Source organism: Pelmatolapia mariae, linkage group LG18 (assembly GCF_036321145.2).
Source record: "Pelmatolapia mariae isolate MD_Pm_ZW linkage group LG18, Pm_UMD_F_2, whole genome shotgun sequence".
Lineage (NCBI taxonomy): Eukaryota > Metazoa > Chordata > Actinopteri > Cichliformes > Cichlidae > Pelmatolapia > Pelmatolapia mariae.
In genome coordinates this window covers 31,887,314-31,907,909 of record NC_086243.1, presented here as the reverse complement: position 1 = coordinate 31,907,909, position 20,596 = coordinate 31,887,314, and the positions used below count along the sequence as shown (strand labels likewise).

Sequence of the window (20,596 nt, the reverse complement as noted above, 5' to 3'; positions counted from 1 at the left end):
GTTTGCTTCATAAGTACAGTAACCGAACTTAAACTATGTGGCGCTTATTTTGATTACATCGTTACAGATGTAGATATTATTCATAGTTCATATTTCACAATGTGCTGCGATCTTCTCCACAGACCTTCTGCTCTCTGTTCAGACCTGTCATCTTCAAGATGTCCACTAGATGTCGTCAGAGTTCCCCTCCTTTCCTCATCTATTGTGTTAACATTACCTGAGCCTGCTTTAAACCTACAGTCCTTTACATATGGGTTCATTCAGGGTCTTGTTCCAGAAGACAGGTTTAGTGAGATGAAGGAAGCTCGTTTTCTTTAACTTTACCTCTGAGTGAGTAACTGGAGTAACAGACTCACTGATTCCTCCCCTCCTGCTGGACATGAACCAGCTGACTGACACTTGTTTTCATTTTCTCATTCATAAAGTTGCTATCAGTTCAATTCATTTATATTTATATAGTGCCAAAAAAACAACAGTTGCCTCAAGGTGCTTTATATTGTAAGGTAAAGAATGTAAAAACCTCCACAATTGAACAAGCCGAAAAGAGCAAATGCTTTGCACCAGTGGCAGAAACAGGCTTTCTGTCGTAATCACTGTGTAAAACACTAATCACTGGTCAGTCATTTGTTATGTTGCAATCGATTACACTGAGGGAAAAAAATTCACAACTGGATCTTGGAGATAATGTGAATATTTGTGAAAATATGTGAAGATGAGGCTGAAATAACTCTGAGACTCTAAAACATGATGAAATGCTTACATATTGAAATGTGTGTAGTAGCATGACCTACAGCTTGTTTAAGAACTCATGATTTTTTCCCCTGTTGGCATAAGGTGTAATGCTGCATAAAGGAGGTGACCTTTGCTTCCTGACTCAGACTTGATAAACATGGCCCAAATCATTCACGTTGGTGCCAAATAATGTTTTGTTAAAGTTTAACAAGCTTTCCCAGCCTGAAACTGCCAGACAAACAAATCACCAACTGATTCAAATGAGATGCTGGTTTAGCTCCCTGGGTAAAGTGGGTGACCCAGATGCTAAAGCCCAGCTATGACTCCTGCCTGAGGACTTTTAGTCTTGGTTTGCATCCAACTTTTCTGCCACAATAGTTCAATTCAATTTTCTTCATAAAACACCAAATTACAACAAATTGCCTCAAGGCAGTTTATATTGGAGGCACTTTATTGGAAGGTAAAGATCCGACAATAATACAGAGAAACAACAGGTAGAAGCAATGGAAGATTGAAAATAATGGTTGTCATTACTTTTCATTCAGTCATATATTAAGATACAGAAACACCATCTGTTGTGTGTAAAAATGAACAGTAGGGATAGGGTGATTTTCACCAGATTAAAGCCATGGATTCAAAATTATGGTTTGGTGCTGTTGAGTACCCGGATAGAAAATGCACATGTGGAATGGTAGAAAGTGTTCAGCATGCTTTGATGATCTGCTTCAACTATGCTGGGGTGAGCATTACAGACTGCTTCTTAAATTTAATACCCAAATTGGATCAATGGGGAACTATAAATTCTACATTTGGATTTCTGATTATTATTTCTGGCTGATTTTCATTAGATCGACCTGAGTAGGGCAGCGACAGATGTGTGCGTTCCAGAAGTAGAAGAAGAAGAAGAAGAAAGAGGAGAGCAGAAATGATGACATTCTAGGCTCACTTTTCACCTTTGATGTACTCTTAGCTGGAAGACTTTGGTTTGGTGATGTGTTAGAGATAATTTAGTGGTTGAAGCTACTGTGGACTGAAATCTTCTCAGAGAAGATGCGATCGACCAGATCTGCCATCAGCTCAGAGTGCTGGATATCACCGCAAACCTGAGACAAAGTCATACAGAACAGGTGTGTAAAACTGTGATGGTCTCAGTGAAATAACACTGACTCATGCAGGACTCTGATCAAAACTCAGCTTGTGGGCTAACAGACTAAAATCTAAGAATGCTTCTCTTTTTCTCTTTTGTTAAAAACTTTGAACATCCAGTGAGACACAGAGTAAAGTGACTTTCCGAGATTGTTTCTTCTTCTACAGATTCAGATAAAATCGCAGACGTCTTGAGGTGGAAGCAGGTTGGTATTTGCCAGTTTTAATTTTTTCCTCATAAATGATGTCATTTTGAGCCAGAAAGAACATTTCCATCATAAAGTAGAAGACTTTTATATTCTTTATTTATTTATCTGGTAAAAAGTCTCATTGACTTTAAAATGTCTTTTTCAAAAGAGATCTGGGCAAGACCAGAAGCTCCAGTTTTCTCTGCTTCTGTTTGCAGCAGAGCAAAAAGGACAGAGAGCAAGGGACGAGAGAAGACATGAGACAAAGACATGAACGGGACCAAATACTAACCAAGACAACCTAAACAACAAATACTGAATAAATTCAAGGGCATAAGCAAACATAACTAGGAAACATAAGATACACAGAGAACAGAATAATGATTAAACAAGACTCAAAAAACCATAAACACAAAACACTGGGTCACCGACCCAGGTACCCTAACAGCCGAGGGAAAAGATGACCTCCTATTCACATTAGTATGGTATATTTTACTCCCATATCACTTGTTTGTTTAATTTTTTGGTGATTATTCGTATGATTTACAAAGAATTCTGAATTTACATTACTCTAAGATCATATTTTATTGTTTTAGGTTGTAGAAGTGACACACACACAAGCTGTAGTTCAACAATGACTTCATTCCTCTATTGACTTATAAAGAGGTCTTGTTACATAAGATTAAAGCTGGAAACTGACACACATAAGCCCAAACACATTGTGTTATTGTGGACGTTGAAGTCACTCCATGTGTTTTTCATGAAGATTAAACTTTTCTGTGCTGTCGGTTCTTTGTTTAATTCTGTTGATTCTTACTTTTTTGTTCCTAAAGTTTAGTTTAAACTAAACTCTTGTTGGATACCAGGTGTTAATTTAATAAAGCTGCATGTTCAAACTTCTAACTGCATGAAAATGTAATGTGTAATGTAATGTGTTTCTAAGTATCATCATTGATTTTGGTCATCAAATCAGCCATTACTCATATTTAATTTGATGTAAATTTTCCCTAATTTGCATATTGTATGACCCACGGTCTATTATTGCATATCTGTACTCTTGCACTTATAAAAGAGATGCAGTGAAGCAGGCAACAAAAAACTAAGATTTTCCTGTAAATTTTGACTTTTGTCTTTCAAAGACAGATAAAAAGTGTCAAAGATTTTAATTTAATTTAATTTTAAATGTATTGTAGTACCTTGATTAAAAAGAATAAAAAATCTTGTGATTATTTCCAAATCCATATTTTTATTCTTGGATTCCAAGAATAAAAATAGCTTTGATGATTAACATTAAAAAAAAACATCATACTGTTGAAAAGGACCATTTCAGCTCCTCTTACTTTCAGTCCAGTTTTAAGCTAACTATCTTCTGATTGACTGCCCCTTAAAAACAGAAGGTTTAATTAGCACCTGGGGAGGGTTTCTATTTTTCATAATTACTGCTTATTCCATAGGTTCTTCCCCCTGTCCTTCTGTATTCTCTGTGACAATTTTGTGTTCCTGTGTCCCATGGTTAATTACTTCCTGTTTTATTTTGACAGTCCCTCGTCTTGTGCGTGTCATGTGAGTTTTGCTTCCCCTCTCTACTCAGGTTGATACTGTTCAGCTGTGTTCCCCAGGTGTGTCCTCCCTCTTGTGTTTATATTGTCTGTTTCTCCCACTATTTTTTGTCATGTTATCATCTTATTACTGTTTTGACAAGTTAATTTCTATAATATATCACATAACAACTGTTTAACGAGCATGAGTGGAGGGATTACAAATTTGTTGGTTGGCTAGAAAGTGAAGTTTGATTATATAGCACTTTTTAAGACTAGAACCTGTCACAATGTGCTTTAAAAAGAATAACCAAGTTGCAGAACTTAGCTGGCTGGCTTTTTTGTAGTCATGGCCAAATTAAACTTTCTGAAGTTTGTGTTTAAAAACGGTTGAAACTTTTCAACACAGATATGGTGCTTTGAACATGTATTTTTTGGGGGTGAAAAAATTCTGTTATGTCTATTTTAATATGTCTATTTTTAATAATAAATCATTTACATGAATAAATCTTCCATGTGTAAACTTGGAAGCCTTGAGGCGACTAAGCGCCTTGAGGCGACTTTTGTTGTGATTTGGCGCTATATAAATAAAATTGAATTGAATTGCATTAAACATGTGCCATTGTGTGTTCTCCTTTTGCTTGTGACTTAAAGATGTTTTTTTACTAATAAAACTACAACAACAACAACAAAAAACAACACTATATTTAACCATGTACAACCCAATCTTATAAGATGTTGTGTCATGATCGGGTGGCTCCCACCGGCCGACCTGCCATTGTGTGTGTTTTTGTGTTGTTATGTTCTTCTCCTGTGTTTTCCTCTCTCTCCCCGGAGCCATGCACCACAGGAAAAGGGAGAGGGTAAATAAATAGTAAATTGAAGCACTGTAAATAAAAGCACTGATCTACTCAACCGATAGGTCCACGTCTGGGTCAGCTAACTCACCAGCCCTGACAGAATATTCCAGCCGACAACATGGATCCAGCGGACACTGTCCCGGTCCAGCGGGAACTCTCGATTCAAGGTGAGATGTTGGATGTTGATGAAACATGTTGTGAAGGAACAAGCTGAGCTGCGGCAGTTGGTCGCTGAATTAAAGGGTCTCTTAGCTCTGATGCTGCCTGTCCTCTGCCCCCTTCTCCACCCCCACCACAGCGTGAGTACCCACTGCCGGTCCTGGAAAAGTTTAATGGGGATTTGAATAAAAGCAGAGGGTTTTTGACACAATGTTCACTCATCTTTAGACAGCAACCTCATGCTTATTCCTCAGATGGGACCAGGGTTAGGTTAATGGTGGAATGATAGGTTGTGCTCTAAATTGGGCCCAGGCTGTGTTAAGTATGCAACCTGCTATCTGTTACAAAAACTTTTTGTGCAAATTCCGTAGTGTTTTTGATAAGGGATCCAACCCCGACAGTGCCGCACACCACATGATTTCCCTGAAACAAGGAAGAAGAGTGTGGCAGATTTCTCCACTGACTTCTGGATTCTAGTGATGAGATTTCCGGCTCTTTTTAGAGAACTGGCTCCTTCGGCTCGGCTCACTAAAAAGAGCCGGCTCTTCAGGTTGTTTTGTTGCTTTAATTAATTTATTATTAACAATAATATAAAATTATGCACAAAATGAATTACTAATGTAAAAAAAAAAGAAGTGGTTTTACTTATATATGTTTATATATAAATATATGCGGTGGCCCCTAGAGACCAAGCACGTACAAACTCCAAAACACATTTCTAGCGTTAACTGAACTTCCAAAACAGAGCTACCTAGATCACTTAAATTACACAATTGAAAGCATATGTGTATTGTTTGTGTATTTATGCACAAGCACTCATATATATTCAAATAATTCAAAAAAATCTTTCATTTACCTTTTATTACCACACACCAAATCCGGTCGTTGGTACTTCCTGGCTTGTGTAGCCACTAGGTAACACTGCGCCTAGCATTCTGGAGCACTTCTGTTGTATTTTGTACGTGTTTTGGAGTTTTTACGTGTTTTGGAGTTTTTACGTGTTTTGGAGTTTGTATGTGCTTTGTCTCTAGGGGCCACCATAAATATACTTTTATTTATTCACTCCACATAAAATGTAATAAATAAATCATATAATACAAAAACCAACTATTTACATTTCAACTTTTAACTATTTAAATTTTCAGATTTTTCCTTTTAAACAAATTTAAAGTGAAACAACACAAAACACTGCAAACCACAACACAATTAAATATAAATTAAAATATGAAAACAAAAAGAAGATTCACATTCTCTGTCATATGGGCCTGCATGAATAAACTTTCTGAATCCTTTATCATCTGCAACTGAAAATAGTTGTGGATGATTACTATACCTTTCTAATGTGACGTTGTTGTCCCTGGTTCTCTTTCTCTCTCTTTCCCTCAGGCTCTGTTCCTGTGCTACTGCGAGTGTAACTACCGCCTCTCTTCCCAGCGCAAAGCACAAGGCTGGCGTGCAGAGTGATGCGGAATAAAAGTGCGAGAAAGAGGGTGAGAGAAAGAAAAAAAAAACCCACGGCTCCCAATAAGGAGCTGGCTCGCGTCGTTCACGTCAAAGATCCGGCTCTAAGAGCCAATTCGTTCGCGACCGACACATCACTACTGGATTCTAGCGGAGGAGACTGGCTGGCAAGAAGATGCACTTCGGGGGGTCTTCTTGAACAGCCTAATGAAAATCTCCCCCCCCCCCACCACTTGAGTGGAGACGGGAGCAGGAGGAGCTCCCGTCAGAGGAAGAACAGCCCATGCAGCTCGGTCGAGCCAGCTTCAGATCTGTGGACTGACGGAGAAGACTACGAGGGGGTGAGTGCTTTGCGTGCGGGAAGAAGGGACATTTTGCAGATAAATGCCCGGAGTCAGTAAAAGGCCCCGCCCGTCAGTAGCCTGGGGATATTGACGGGTGTGACAGCTAACATCATGCCCCACCTTCACTGTCCTGCGAAGCTAATGTTTCAGTCCCACGTAGTGCTTTAATTTATTCAGGAGCCAAACAAAGTTTTTTGGATGAAGCCCTGGCCCAGAAGCTAGGTCTGCCTGTTTAACCTTTACCTGAGGCCCTCCAGGTGGCGACCCTAAATGGTGCTCCATTAGCTAGCATCACTCATTGCACTACAGTTCTAACTCTCTCTCTCTCTCTCTCTCGCTCTCTCTCTCTGGCAACCACGCTGAACAATTCAGCCTGTTCCTTTTCAAGGCTCCTTACACTCCACTATTTTTAGGCTACCCCTGGCTCAAACTCCATAACCTACAGATTGATTGGGAGAAGGGGAGGATAACACAGTGCTTATTTTCAGCTACATCTAGCCATGCACTCACCTGTCCTTCCGAGCCTGACGCTCCCCCCGATTTGTCAACTGTTCCGGCAGAATATCATGATCTACGCCAATTTTTTTAGTATGGAAAAGGCCCAGTCTCTCCCCCCCATCGTCCATTGTGGGATCGACTTGCTTCCAGCCACTCCATTGCCCACCAGCCGACTGTATAGCATTTCCAAACCTGAACGTGAGGCAATGGAGCGCTACACAACTGACTCACTTGCGGCATCATCCGGCCTTCCACGTCTCCCCTTGGTGCGGGGGTTCGCTCTTCCATAGACTCTCGGGGCCTAAATAAAATAATGGTTAAAAATAAATACCCCCTTACTCGCCTCCGCGTTTGAACTCCTTCAAGGAACAACAATCTTCTCTAAACTAGACCTCCGCAATGCTTATCCTCTCATCCAGATCCACGAGGGGGATGAGTGGAAGACGGCCTTTAACGCGGACTTTGGGCATTTTGAGTATTTGGTGATGCCGTTTGGGCTCACAAACGCCCCAGCTGTTTTACAGGCCGTGATAAACGATGTGTTAACCATTGTGTTTTCATTTATCTAGATGACATCGTTGTTTTCTCTCAGAGCTTGGCTGAGCATATCAACCACGTGAGGCTCATGTTGCAATGCCTGCTAGAGAATCGACTGTTTGCAAAGACAGAAAAATGTGAGTTTCACATGCAGAACCCGATCCAGGAACAGGCCCGGAGGGGAAGATGTTTGTGTCATGGTCCTGGGTCAGTGACCCAGTGTTTTCTGTTTCTTATTATTAATCTTTGATTTCATGATGTGTCTTTGGCTACGTTCGCACTGCAGGTCTTAATGCTCAATTCCGATTTTTTGATCAAATCCAATTTTTTTTGTCTGCTTGTTCACACTACAAATAAAATGCGACAACAAACGCGCTCTAGTGTGAACGCACAAAGCGGCCCGTATGCGCAAAAGAAGGCGTCACACACAACGCGCTCTGTTTAGACCCAGAGCAAACAATACTGTTTGACTGATGGCCCTTAATATAAAGACTTCGGACTTTACGTTTCCCAATTTTTGCTTTAAGTTATTTTGTTATTTACATAATAGTGCAAATAACCTAATAATGGTCCTTATTGCTGTTTTAGAGAGGAGCGGTGCTTCAAAGGATAGTTGCAGATTTCTGTCAGAATCTGCAGATTATACAGTACAAATAAAATGTTCACGTTTCTCCAACGTTGTCTTCCCAACAGTTTCACTAACATGTACACTGGATGGCCAGGAAGCGTTCGCGATGTCTTCTCGGGTGCTTCTCCGGCGCTGATAATTGGCGTCTGTCTTGTGTCAGTGACGTAAAAGACGGATTTAATGCGACCTGACCATTCAAACAGCAGTCGCTTTCTAAAACATTGGATATGTATCGGATTCAGTACCACATATGAAAGTGACCCAGGTCGGATTTGAAAATATCGGATTTGTGCCGTTCACACTGTCATACCATGATCAGATATGGGTCGCATAGGGTCAAAAAAGTTGGATTTGATGCACTTTCACCTGCAGTGTGAACGTAGCCTTTGTTAGTTCTTAGAGTTTGGTTTCTGTGTTCCCCTCTATTTAGTGTCTGTACCGTGTCTCTGTGCATTTCCTGTTTTATTGTGAAGGTCCATGTCTTATGTTAGTGTGTTCAGGTCACATTTTCCCCTGTCTCGTGTAGTCAATTAGGTTCAGCTGTGTCTTCCTCTTGTTTGCCATTCCATGTCTCCCCCTGTGTGTATTTATAGTATGTGTCCTCGTGTGCTCCTTGCTGGTTCATCTGTGTTTTTTCCTGCATCATTCTGTGTCGTCTCGCTGCATCTCCATTTTAGGTTTCAGTTTTGTGTTGCGTTAGTTTTTTCCAGTTTAGGTTTCACCTTCTGCTGGCCTCCTTCGCCCGTTGCCCATTCCTAGACGCCCCTGGTCTCATATCGCGCTGGACTTCGTCACTGGTCTCCCACCATCCTCAGGTAACACAGTTATTCTGACCATCATCGATCGGTTCTCCAAAGCTGTGCATTTCATTGCTCTGCCTAAGCTCCATCAGCTCTGAACACCACCCAGATTCTTATACAGCATGTGTGCTGTCTCCACGATATTCCCCAAGACATATTTTCCGATCGAGGTCCCCAGTTCACGTTCTGGGTTTGGAGAGAGTTTTGCAAGGAACTAGGGGCTCAAGTCAGCTTATCATCCGGTTTCCATCTCAAACTAATGGGCGAATGGAACGGGCAAACCAAGAACTGGAAGCAATGCTACGATGTGTGGTTTCATCCAACCAGTCTTCCTGAGTGATCAACTGGCTTGGATTGAATACACCCATAACGCTAGCACGTCAGCTGCCACCGGAGTTTCCCCGTTTGAGGCCTCCCTGGGGTACCAGCCCCTGCTTCTCTCTGTGTCAGAAGGGGAATTGGTGGTCCAGCACCACATGCGGCGCTGCTGACGGGCGTGGCAAGCCACCCAAGCAGCCCTATTGAGGACTTCTGAGCAAAACAAGAGATTGGTAGATCACCACCGCATCCCGACCCCCATATACTGAGTCGGTCAACAGGTATAGCTCTCTGCAAAACACATTCCACTAAAGACTGAGTCCAAGTAGTTAGCCCCATGTTTTATCAGTCCCTTTTCCATGCAAGCAGTATTGAACCCTCTAACTTTACAACTAGCTCTTCCCTGTTCCATGAGAGTTCACACTGTTTTTCGTGTATCCCAGGTGAGGCCAGTCCGGACCAGCCCTTTGGGACTCTGTTCAGACAAACCAAGCCTTGGCACAGTGTTTCTGAAGCAGTGTGTTGATTTTTTTTTTTTTTTTGACACATGTGCTGGAGCTTAAGCTTCAAACAGGCCATCACTGCTTTTCCCTGTATTTCTTCAATAATCAAAAAGGCTAAACAAAGATTTAAATAACTTATTAAATTAGGCTACTCAGTAGGCTACTGTAATATTTAAAGAAATTAGTTTACTGCTGAACTGTATATAACCATCATCCTTAACATTACATTAATTATCATTTCATCAAAGCATTTATTGAAGCTGGTGGCATTATGTTATAATTTGTATTACAGGGGTTATCATAATCAAATATTAACATGTTTATTACAGGTGCAGTTATAACTACTTTAAAATGATTGAGTTAATATATATATATCATAACTCAGAGCCTGAGTATATGGTTACAGTAAAATAGTAGCTGAGCAAAGGCCTGAATGTATTCAGCTTCTTGTGGTATTTGAGTTTGCTTAGTTACAGGTGACGAAAGGATGTCCAGTCCATGGGGACCTCAAAGGCCTGAGATCTTCACCATATTTGGATGGATGGGGAACTTCTGTGTCTGCAGTTATCTCTTAAAATACATGAATGTTCTGTACATGCAAATTATGTGCTTGTAAACGCAAGAAGGGGCGTTACAATACCCTGATGGGATAAAAGTAATCTAGAGTGTATTTTGGGTAGAGATGTACAACTGATGTTTTGCAGTTTGCACCTCTCCACGCTGCGTGCATTCATTAAAATCAATTGTTTGACCGACCTCTTTTGGACCATCATTGTTTTACTCTCGTCCTCAATTTCGAACCCGTAACATTTGGTGCATTGGCCGAGGTTGAGGGAGAAAAGTTGGAGAATGAGACTGAGAGGGTCCAAGGTGCTCAAACAGGCAGACACGAGTCAGTGGTCGAAGTGAGTTGACATAAGCCGGCTTATTGAAAGGTAAGGCACTACCTGTTGAATTATTTCCAAACTGTGCCAGATTGACTATTAAAAAATTAAAAGTCTACTCACTGAAATTACTGGTAAAGGTCTGTTTTGATTTTGGTGAAAATCTCATGAGAATTGAAGTTGAAGTAATGATAATGTAAGGTTAAGTGACAGTACTGATTAAAGGAAAAGCAGTTGGACTGCTACAAGGATTTAAATGCAGTTGGACTGCTAAGGAAAGAGAATTTAAAGTAGTTGGACTACTAAATAGGAATAGGTAAAAGTAACGGAAATAGGTAAAGGACAAGTTAAAGTAGTTGGACTACTGAATTTAGGAAATAGGTCATTTGAAATCTGTATATGGTCATACAGTTATAATTGATTATAAAGCCGGGCTTGGACACCGATGTGGTTGGTTTTGTGGTTTTTGTGGGGTGTCTTCAAAAGTAATTAAATTATATAGAACGGAACATTGGGAATGTTCTAAGAAGTGCATTGCTCAGAGGTAACGCTTGCCAAGGTCAAGGACGCTTAGATCTTGTCCTCTTTTGAGGGATAGTCAGTTGGTCACTGTGGAGCCTGGGGCACTCCTGAATAACTAGTGGTTGGACCACTTTACCGTCCGGGACGGTATTTTGCACTTTTTTGGTCGATAGAAACCGGGTTTCGGGCGTGTAACGTTACAATTATAACTTCGGGGAAGTCTACCATAACTTTTCGACAGGGGTTTAGTTGGTTGCCGCTTTTAAATTGTCTTAGAGTATTAGTTATCTGACCACGGCCCGGGGCCGAGACTGGTTATAATTGATTACAAAAAACTCAGGGAGTTTATCGGTTGGACCGTTAAGGTTAAATTTTTTCTAAATTCGGTAGGTTGTTCGCTTTCAGGCCTTGTACATATTTGTATATTTTATAAGACGTCTCGGTGTTATAATTTGTTGTTATAATTTGTATGTTTGTATATATGCTCTGTCTGCCACGGGCACTGCAGCAAGCTGGTTATTTTGAGAGTGTGTGTCTGTGTCTATGTAAATGACATGCCTGTGACTTATTTAGAGTGACATTTCCTGTTTACTAATGAGTGGCTAATGACTGACTGCAGGGACTGGGTTCAGAAGGACTTACGTCTGTGAATTAAGGGAAGAAGATTATGATTATCGTATAACTGTGTACTTAACTGAAGTAGAATTACCTATTTTATTGAATGAGTGAAAAGTGGGAGGTTGAGAGAAGAGGCAGTGTGTGTGAGACGATTATGAAAGTATTGGGTGAATGATGTCACAAAAACTGACAAATGCAAAAAACTTGGAATATTTAAAAGTGTGCATGAAATAAGGGTGTATTGTTTTTAGACAAAGACTTAGTAAAACTAAAGAGGGTTTGTAGACTGTAAATATGAAAAAACAAGGGTTTGATTAATTTGTAGAAACAGGAAAGAGAAACAGGAAATACTGTGCTGCTGTCTGTGTGAGAGGAAGGTGTGTGAGTGATTGATGATGTCAGGGGAGCACCCAGAGAAATAGACAGACCTTAAATTCTAAGAAGATTAAGCGAATGTATGTTTTAAGAAAAGTAATAAAGTAATAAAATTATATTAATTACAGGTTTTAGAAAAGAGACAGACCGAGAGAAATAAATACATGAACTAACAATTACATTAATGAAGTGAAAACGCACGTAAACAAACTGTTACAGGTGAAATTATTGTTGGAAAGTTTAATACACACATGAAATAAAGAAAGCAGTTTACACTCATTTAATTTCCAGAACAAGTGTGTCCCCCAGACCTGATAACACCCTTGCCCAGTTGGCCCCCGTATCAGGCGAGCATGGAAGGCTGGACAGCCCATGACGGGTAAGATCCCACCTCGAAACCCTGGGACAACCTAAGGCAAGGCGCAGTCACGATTGCTTGTACCTAAGTCCCGGAGTGACCTTGGAGTCACTGGAGGAGACGGGACTTCAATGGGTAAAGCTGCTGGGTACAGGCGAAGGGGAAATGCCACTAACAATGACCAGTGATGAGCCAGAGAGAGAAAACACACCCTGTCAAAAGGAGTCTGAAACACTGCAAAAGAAACATTTACAAGATCACAAAGATCACGAATAAACATTTATAAAAATCACACATACAAACAGAAAATGCATTAACCCTACAGAGATAAGCTCATGAAGAGTAATGCATAGATAGTGATTAAAACCTGGCTAAGAACACAAACATATGTAATTAAATGAGCTTGCTAATTTCATGAGTGTTAAAAAGTGTGAATGTTGAAGAAAATAAACTTAAAACACACTTGGATAAAATAGAGTTGTGGAATAACTCAAACGAAGCTGTATGACAAGGGAGTGAGTTATGGAAAAAACAAAACAAAAAACAAAAACAAAAGAGAAGTGATTAAAGTAGTTAAAAGGGTGACTTAGGAGTGCTCTTACACTGATGGATCAAAGTAAGTGATTAGTATAGAAAGAAAATGAAAATAATTGAATAATGTGATAAGTTTTAAACATGTATTTCTCTTGCCAAGTTTACTTGTGGAGATATGATTCCGTACGTAAATTAGCTGGAGTGAGTGACGACAGAGGAGCTTCCTGTGTGTGTGTGTGTGTGATTGAGGCCTTGAAAGAGAAGTAGACAGTTCAGAGGTGCAAATTTGATTAAGAGGTTTATAAATTAGTGTTGACATATTGTTATAACGTGTTTATATCTTAGGCTGAATCTGAGTATGGTAAAGTGCTTAAAGGGGGATGTTGTGTACAAAACGGTGAAGCTTTTTACGTTTTGGGTGTGTTCTATGGGTGAAATTTAAGATTGTTGAAGATTTTTGAGGTTGTTGTTTTATTTTAAAGAGGGAGTTTTAATAAACATGGACATGTTTAAGGGGTTTTGTAACAGTGCACTTATAAAGAAAAAACCTGTCAGGTGATTTTGTTTTGTACTTTGATGAGCTAATACTCAGCTCTCTTTTTTTTCTCATTTTTGTCCTAAGCAGGCCTGCAAAAGACAACAATGAATAACGGCGCCGACAATAGTCTCAGGAAAATAAAAAGTAAGGTGACCTTTTCCGAATTACAATGGGTCAGATTGTGGGTCCCTGTCTAAGAGGATTGCAGCGAGTCAATCCAGTCCAAAAGTATAAAGAACTATTTTACTAGAGACAACAAAAAAGAAAATAAATGAGTATATAAATAAACTGAGTTTGCTGAAAGTGGAAAATCTGATTATTTGTGCGGAAGTCTACCAATACCCGATGTTAATGCGTGTGAGTGAATGTGTGGGTGAATGGACGACCAGGCAGACCATAGGTTGGACCGACTGGACACTGACAAAAGACTGGACTAAGGTTGGACATATGACTGATAACTGTTCTCTTTTAAGTTTTCTTTTATAACACAGGTTGGATCATAAGTGGGAGAAACTGAGTATGAAGTGTGAAGTTCTGGTTAACACACAGGTTTTTGTTTCTAGGACGTTTCAAGGATGCAGGCTGTGGATGGAGCCAAGAAAAGATTTGACATGGTGATTAATTTGATTTCATTCCTTAAACACAGGTTTGAAGGCTTGGAGCATCTATACCTAATATGATATGATTAACCTTTTCTTTTAATTCCCTAACCTGAGTGAAGGATTTTGAGTTTGTAACACATGAGATGTGTCACAAAAAGGGGGGGAGTTACAGGATTTAATGTTTAAGTTGAAATGTGTTTTAGGATTACTTGATGACGTTTGGGGTTTTTGATAATTTAGGTATGGTAAAACTGAGGCAGAAAGTGTTATTTTCAGGTTATTTTTGATTTCTAGAATAAGAGGTTATAATTTAGGCGTGCACATACAGATATGTCAAAGGAAAATTGTATATAGGTGATTAGCTACATGAAATGTGCTCTTTTAGGGTTACTAAGCAAATGTCTACGTGACCTTTACCTAATAACCTTTGTGATGATAAACTTGTTTACCGACTTGCTCTTTTGTAGAACATACAGACTTAGGAAAGGGGAACCTCAGCTCTGAGTTCTGAGAATAACTTTGGTATCTTTGTAAGTTGACAGGAAACACGTTGAGACAGCCGTATAGGGCAAATGTGTTAGAGCTTGTAATTAAATGTGGGACTTGAAAAGAGGAAGCAAATTTGGTACAGGACGTACTTGAGATGATCAGATGAGAGAAGGGGAAGGTCAGGAAGAGTTAAAGTCTCTTGAGAAATTAAATTGGGTGAAAGGGGGGTGTAGCAAGTAGATTCAGGGCAGCTCACAGCCCGGCGTAAACGCAAGGTGCTGTCACACAGCTTAAGTTATTTGGTTGATTTATTTTATGACAAAATAATAAGGAAATATTAAAATATACAACACGTTGAGAAGATCTCTTTTGTTATATTTTAGTGTTTAACATGGAAGATGCCTCTCTGGAGCTTCTCTCCCGATGCTACCCCACCAAAAGACGCTTATCCATAGAGACTATGTCAGCTCCCAAACAGACAACAACAAACCAAGACTAGCAATAAACAATCTAAACATAAATAATAACAAATAAAGAACAATACAGAATCCAGATCTGAACCGAAGAATAAAATAGTGAAATGTGGATTATTAAATATTAGGTCTCTCTGTTAAAAGAAGTCTCTGTTAGCTGACGCCAAGCGGTCGCAGCAGATGGCTGTCCGTACCTGAGCATGGTGCTGCTGGAGGTTTCTTCCTGTTAAAAGGGAGTTTTTGCTTACCACTGTTGCCAAAGTGCTTGCTCAATAGGGGGTCACAAGATTGGTGGGTTTTTCTCTGTATATATGAAGCACCTTGAAACAATTTTTGTTGTGATTTGGCGCTATATAAAAAAATTAAATGGGAATGTATTGAAGTAAACTTAAATGTCATAAACTAGGAATTAGTTCATTTCTCAGGGGAGAAATGAAAAAACGGGGACTGGTGTTAGGAATAAAAGCTATATTTTTAATATGAATCTGCTCATTATCTTGTTTTATGTACTTTAATAATGAAGGCTGGCTTGTAGAGCAAGGCCACCTTTTACTCACAAACAAGTGCTCAGCCAGACTGAAAAACAGGAAGTTTTAGTGCACAAGGCATATTAATAAATATAGACACAAAAAGAGGAACTCCCCATATAAACAACATTCAAATGAGTGAAGTATAAAGTACCGAAATAACACTATATAAGTCACAGCTGATGATTTTAATGTTAGAGAGATCTTGCAACTGGCGTCTGAGCTGTGCAGAGGTCGCTCTTAAGACAGGTACTTATGTAGGTTAGCATAAGGTTGAGCCCAACAGAAGCAAGGCACCCTAAATGCGCACAGCATGCAGCAGGGGTTGCCAAAATAATATAGGAAACAGCACATGTAGGGAGAGAATACTCACTAAAAGTTCTGACTAACATAGTGTGGTGGCTTATGTGAACTTGCAGGCGTTCACTATGACATCATTAGCACAACAGAGACTGAGTAAAGTTTTAGATGCTCGAAATCTGACACTTACACATGAAGGAATCAATATGGCAGATTTAATGGGATTAGGAGGACCTAATTATTGTACTAAGACAGCAGAACTTGAAGGGAGAGAAAGGGAAGATTTAAAAGCAGGACCTGTTGGGATTTGGGATTTAGAGATTCTTTTATTGCTATCATATAATCTGTCTTATGATGACTGCATTAATAACAGGTTGTACAGTATAATTTTAATAGTATTGAATATGTTTGTGATAACAGTGATGTCTCTATTTACAGGTTGAGTTGATTTCATACACAAAGCATAACTGTGCTTGTTTAGAGTTGATGTTCCGTCCAAAAGGGTTTTAAGCTTCACTGGTGAGAGTGTCCAGGTGATACATGTTGAGGGAAGATGAGAACATAGCAGGTTAATTGCATGCACGCTTACAAACACACATGATTTAAATATAGGCCAGGCCGAAGGCCTGGACTTTATGTAGCTTTTAAATTTACAGCTCCTAACTTGCAGGAATGGCGTGGAGTGTAATAAATGAATGGAAAACATGATTACAGACACAAACATGTTATGGATTTATTTTGTAGGGTAAAGGTGGACCACATGTTGCTTTGTTTCTGCTTGGCAACTACTGAGCCGGGTGAAACAAAATGTTGTAGATAATAGAAACTTGTCTAACTGGTATTAACAGTAACTTTTGTATGTTATGTATATGCTTGAAGCAAAAAGAGGCGTAAATGATGATAGAAAATTTTGAAGTGTGTTTTCTAGCGGACATTTAGGCTGACATAGGGATGGTGTATATTTTACCCGGGGTGTTTTTAATAGAACTAAAAGCGTTGCTCACACACATAAAGAGTATTGAGATTAAGTAAAGTTAATATAATGGATAGAGCCCAGAACATGATATTGTCAACCAACTTTGAATAATTAAAGGAACATTAGATGAACAAAGTAGGTTAGTGAGGTGTAGCAGAGAAAGGCTGTTTGTTTTTTATCCCTTACAGGAGAAGATTTCCACTAGAGAGGGACCCAGAAAAGGAGCAGAGACCACTTAAGCATGAAGTGTTTTCAAGTGGGAGCTGGTGTTTTATTACTGGACCACCTGGAGGACATGAGGTGGTTTTCGGATTTGCTGAGTCAGAGGACGGCTAGAGAGGGTCAGAGCGAAGGCAGTGGACCTGGGAATGGTGGTTTCGGGGCCCATGAGGCCATTAATGGATGTAGAGGTGACAGAGTGGGTCGAGGAGGGACCCAAGGAAATGGTGTGGTGATGTCTCTGGAGAGACATCAAGAGAGGGAATTGTAATATTTAAAGAAATTAGTTTACTGCTGAACTGTATATAACCATCATCCTTAACATTACATTAATTATCATTTCATCAAAGCATTTATTGAAGCTGGTGGCATTATGTTATAATTTGTATTACAGGGGTTATCATAATCAAATATTAACATGTTTATTACAGGTGCAGTTATAACTACTTTAAAATGATTGAGTTAATATATATATATCATAACTCAGAGCCTGAGTATATGGTTACAGTAAAATAGTAGCTGAGCAAAGGCCTGAATGTATTCAGCTTCTTGTGGTATTTGAGTTTGCTTAGTTACAGGTGACGAAAGGATGTCCAGTCCATGGGGACCTCAAAGGCCTGAGATCTTCACCATATTTGGATGGATGGGGAACTTCTGTGTCTGCAGTTATCTCTTAAAATACATGAATGTTCTGTACATGCAAATTATGTGCTTGTAAACGCAAGAAGGGGCGTTACAATACCCTGATGGGATAAAAGTAATCTAGAGTGTATTTTGGGTAGAGATGTACAACTGATGTTTTGCAGTTTGCACCTCTCCACGCTGCGTGCATTCATTAAAATCAATTGTTTGACCGACCTCTTTTGGACCATCATTGTTTTACTCTCGTCCTCAATTTCGAACCCGTAACACTACTTATGAAGAAAGGATGGACAATCCCTAGACTGTCAAACTACAGGCTCAGAGACACAACCTACTGGGTGCAATAATTACTCACTGCAGAGAGGAAGCTGGGAGCAGCACCTGTAGGAATGAATGACAAGAGTGAGGGGAATTTCAAAGGAGGTGAGCGAGCAGTCATGTGGGAGTCTGGAGAGAGGAGCTTTGTGAGTGCTACCCGGTCACAGCCCAACAGAACAAAACATTGCTGCACTCATTATCGATGGATGGGACCAGTTCTCATGATGTTTAAAGCTGCCATCTATGAAGACAGACAGCAGGCTGAAAGCTCAAGTTACTGTAGAAAGCAGGAAAAGATCAGGTTTAGTGCTGCAGAACTGCTGCAGTCTGAGCACAGATGTTAGGAGTATAGCAGGGTGCGCTAGAGCCTCTCAGGTGACTCCATCCATGAGCCTGATGACACAGTTTAGGTATGTGGAGTTCTGTTTATGTTCCCCGAATGCCCATAAACTTTGGTCTAGCCAGAGTGTTTATACTGGGGATGATATTGGTTTTATATTGTGACCTCTATACTTTCTAAACAAGGCAGAGTGCTGCATGAATTTTACTGTGACAATAAAGTTTTTTGTATATAAATCTCAATGTGCATCCTCACTCTAAGCTGAATACAGTTGAGCTGAGACAAGTTTTACTTCAGTAAGGTTTAAATGTCAAAAGCAAATTGGACAGCAAAACAGCAGAGGGTAAAAAGGACCAGGGTAGCATCCAGTCTGCCTAACATAAAAGGAAAATTTTTACAAATGTCAATAAGTGTTGGTTAATTTTCTAGTATACCCAAAATAAATTTGGAAATTTCTTCCATTCCTTGTTCTGTCTTTTACTTTTCTGGACCAAAAGTTTAAAATGTGGAGAAAAAGATTTCCAGCTATTTGATCTATTGATCTCTGACAAGCTGTCTGCCATTTCTGTTCATCTGAACAATTTGAATAAGGAAAAAAAAGAAACATCAGGAGGTCAGACTCAATAATATTTTAAAAAGAACTCTGACAAGTGTGTAAAAAGGGTTAAACACATACTCTTTCTGGTATTAAGTACAGCCTGATAACCCTTCCTCTTTGTCCTCCTATCTAACTTAGCACCTCCTCTCTTTCCACCTGTTTCCAGATTTACAGGTTGTGAATAGGTGTAACCAAGTGTCAGTTATAAGGAAGTGAAACTCATACAGTCACTGACATTGAGAGGTGAAATGGCACAGAAAACTGTTCAGCTGGACCAAGAAACCTTCTCTTGTTCGATCTGTTTGGTTCTTCTGAAGGATCCGGTGACTATTCCCTGTGGACACAGCTACTGCATGAACTGTATTAAAAGTTTCTGGGATGAAGAGGAAAAGAAGAAAATCTACAGCTGCCCTCAGTGCAGACAGACTTTCACACCGAGGCCTGTCCTGGTGAAAAACACCATGTTAGCAGATTTAGTGGAGCAGCTGAAGAAGACTGGACTCCAAGCTGCTCCTGCTGATCACTGCTATGCTGGACCTGAAGATGTGGCCTGTGATGTCTGCACTGGAAGAAAAATGAAAGCCTTCAAGTCCTGTTTAGTCTGTCTGGCATCTTACTGTAAGAAACACCTTCAGCCTCATTATGTAACAGCTCAATTAAAGAAACACAAGCTGGTGGAGCCCGCCAAGAAGCTCCAGGAGAACATCTGCTCTCGTCATGATGAGGTGATGAAGATGTTCTGCCGTACTGATCAGCAGAGTATCTGTTATCTCTGCTCTGTGGATGAACATAAAGGCCACGACACAGTCTCAGCTGCAGCAGAAAGGACTGAGAGGCAGAGAGAGCTGGAGGTGAGTCGACAAAACATCCAGCAGAGAATCCAGGACAGAGAGAAAGATGTGAAGCTGCTTCAACAGGAGGTGGAGGCCATCAATCAGTCTGCTGATCAAACAGTGGAGCACAGTGTGATGATCTTCACTGAGCTGATCCATCTCATCCAGAAAAGAAGCTCTGATGTGAAGCAGCAGATCAGATCCCAGCAGGAAACTGAAGTGAGTCGAGTCAAAGAGCTTGAGGAGAAGCTGGAGCAGGAGATCACTGAGCTGAAGAGGAAAGATGCTGAGCTGAAGCAGCTCTCACACACAGAGGATCACATCCAGTTTCTACACAACTACCCCTCACTGTCAGCACTCAGTGAGTCTACAGACTCATCCAGCATCAATATCCGTCCTCTGAGGTACTTTGAGGATGTGACAGCAGCTGTGTCAGAGGTCAGAGATAAACTACAGGACATTCTGAGAGAGGAATGGACAAACATCTCACTGACAGTCACTGAAGACGATGTTTTATTACCTAATCAGGAGAGACGCCCTGTGGGTGCATTTCACCCCCCTCGCGTAGTGCCTCCCTGCACCCCATTAGTGCTTCCCCGTGTATCGTTTTCCCGTGTACAGCATCAATCAAAGAATTATTTCTTAGATCTCAGAAAAAGGGAACTCCAGAAACAAGTGAAAATGTTAAAAAATAGTAGAAAAAAATTCTAATGACATTCAATGAAGTGGATGTTTTAC

The 20,596-nt window shown here is 40.1% G+C and overlaps 1 pseudogene; it reads left to right on the top strand.

Moving 5' to 3' along the window:
* The first annotated feature begins 19,273 nt into the window (after positions 1-19,273).
* On the top strand, positions 19,274-20,351 carry LOC134616993 (E3 ubiquitin/ISG15 ligase TRIM25-like; annotated as a pseudogene).
* The last annotated feature ends 245 nt before the right edge of the window (positions 20,352-20,596 follow it).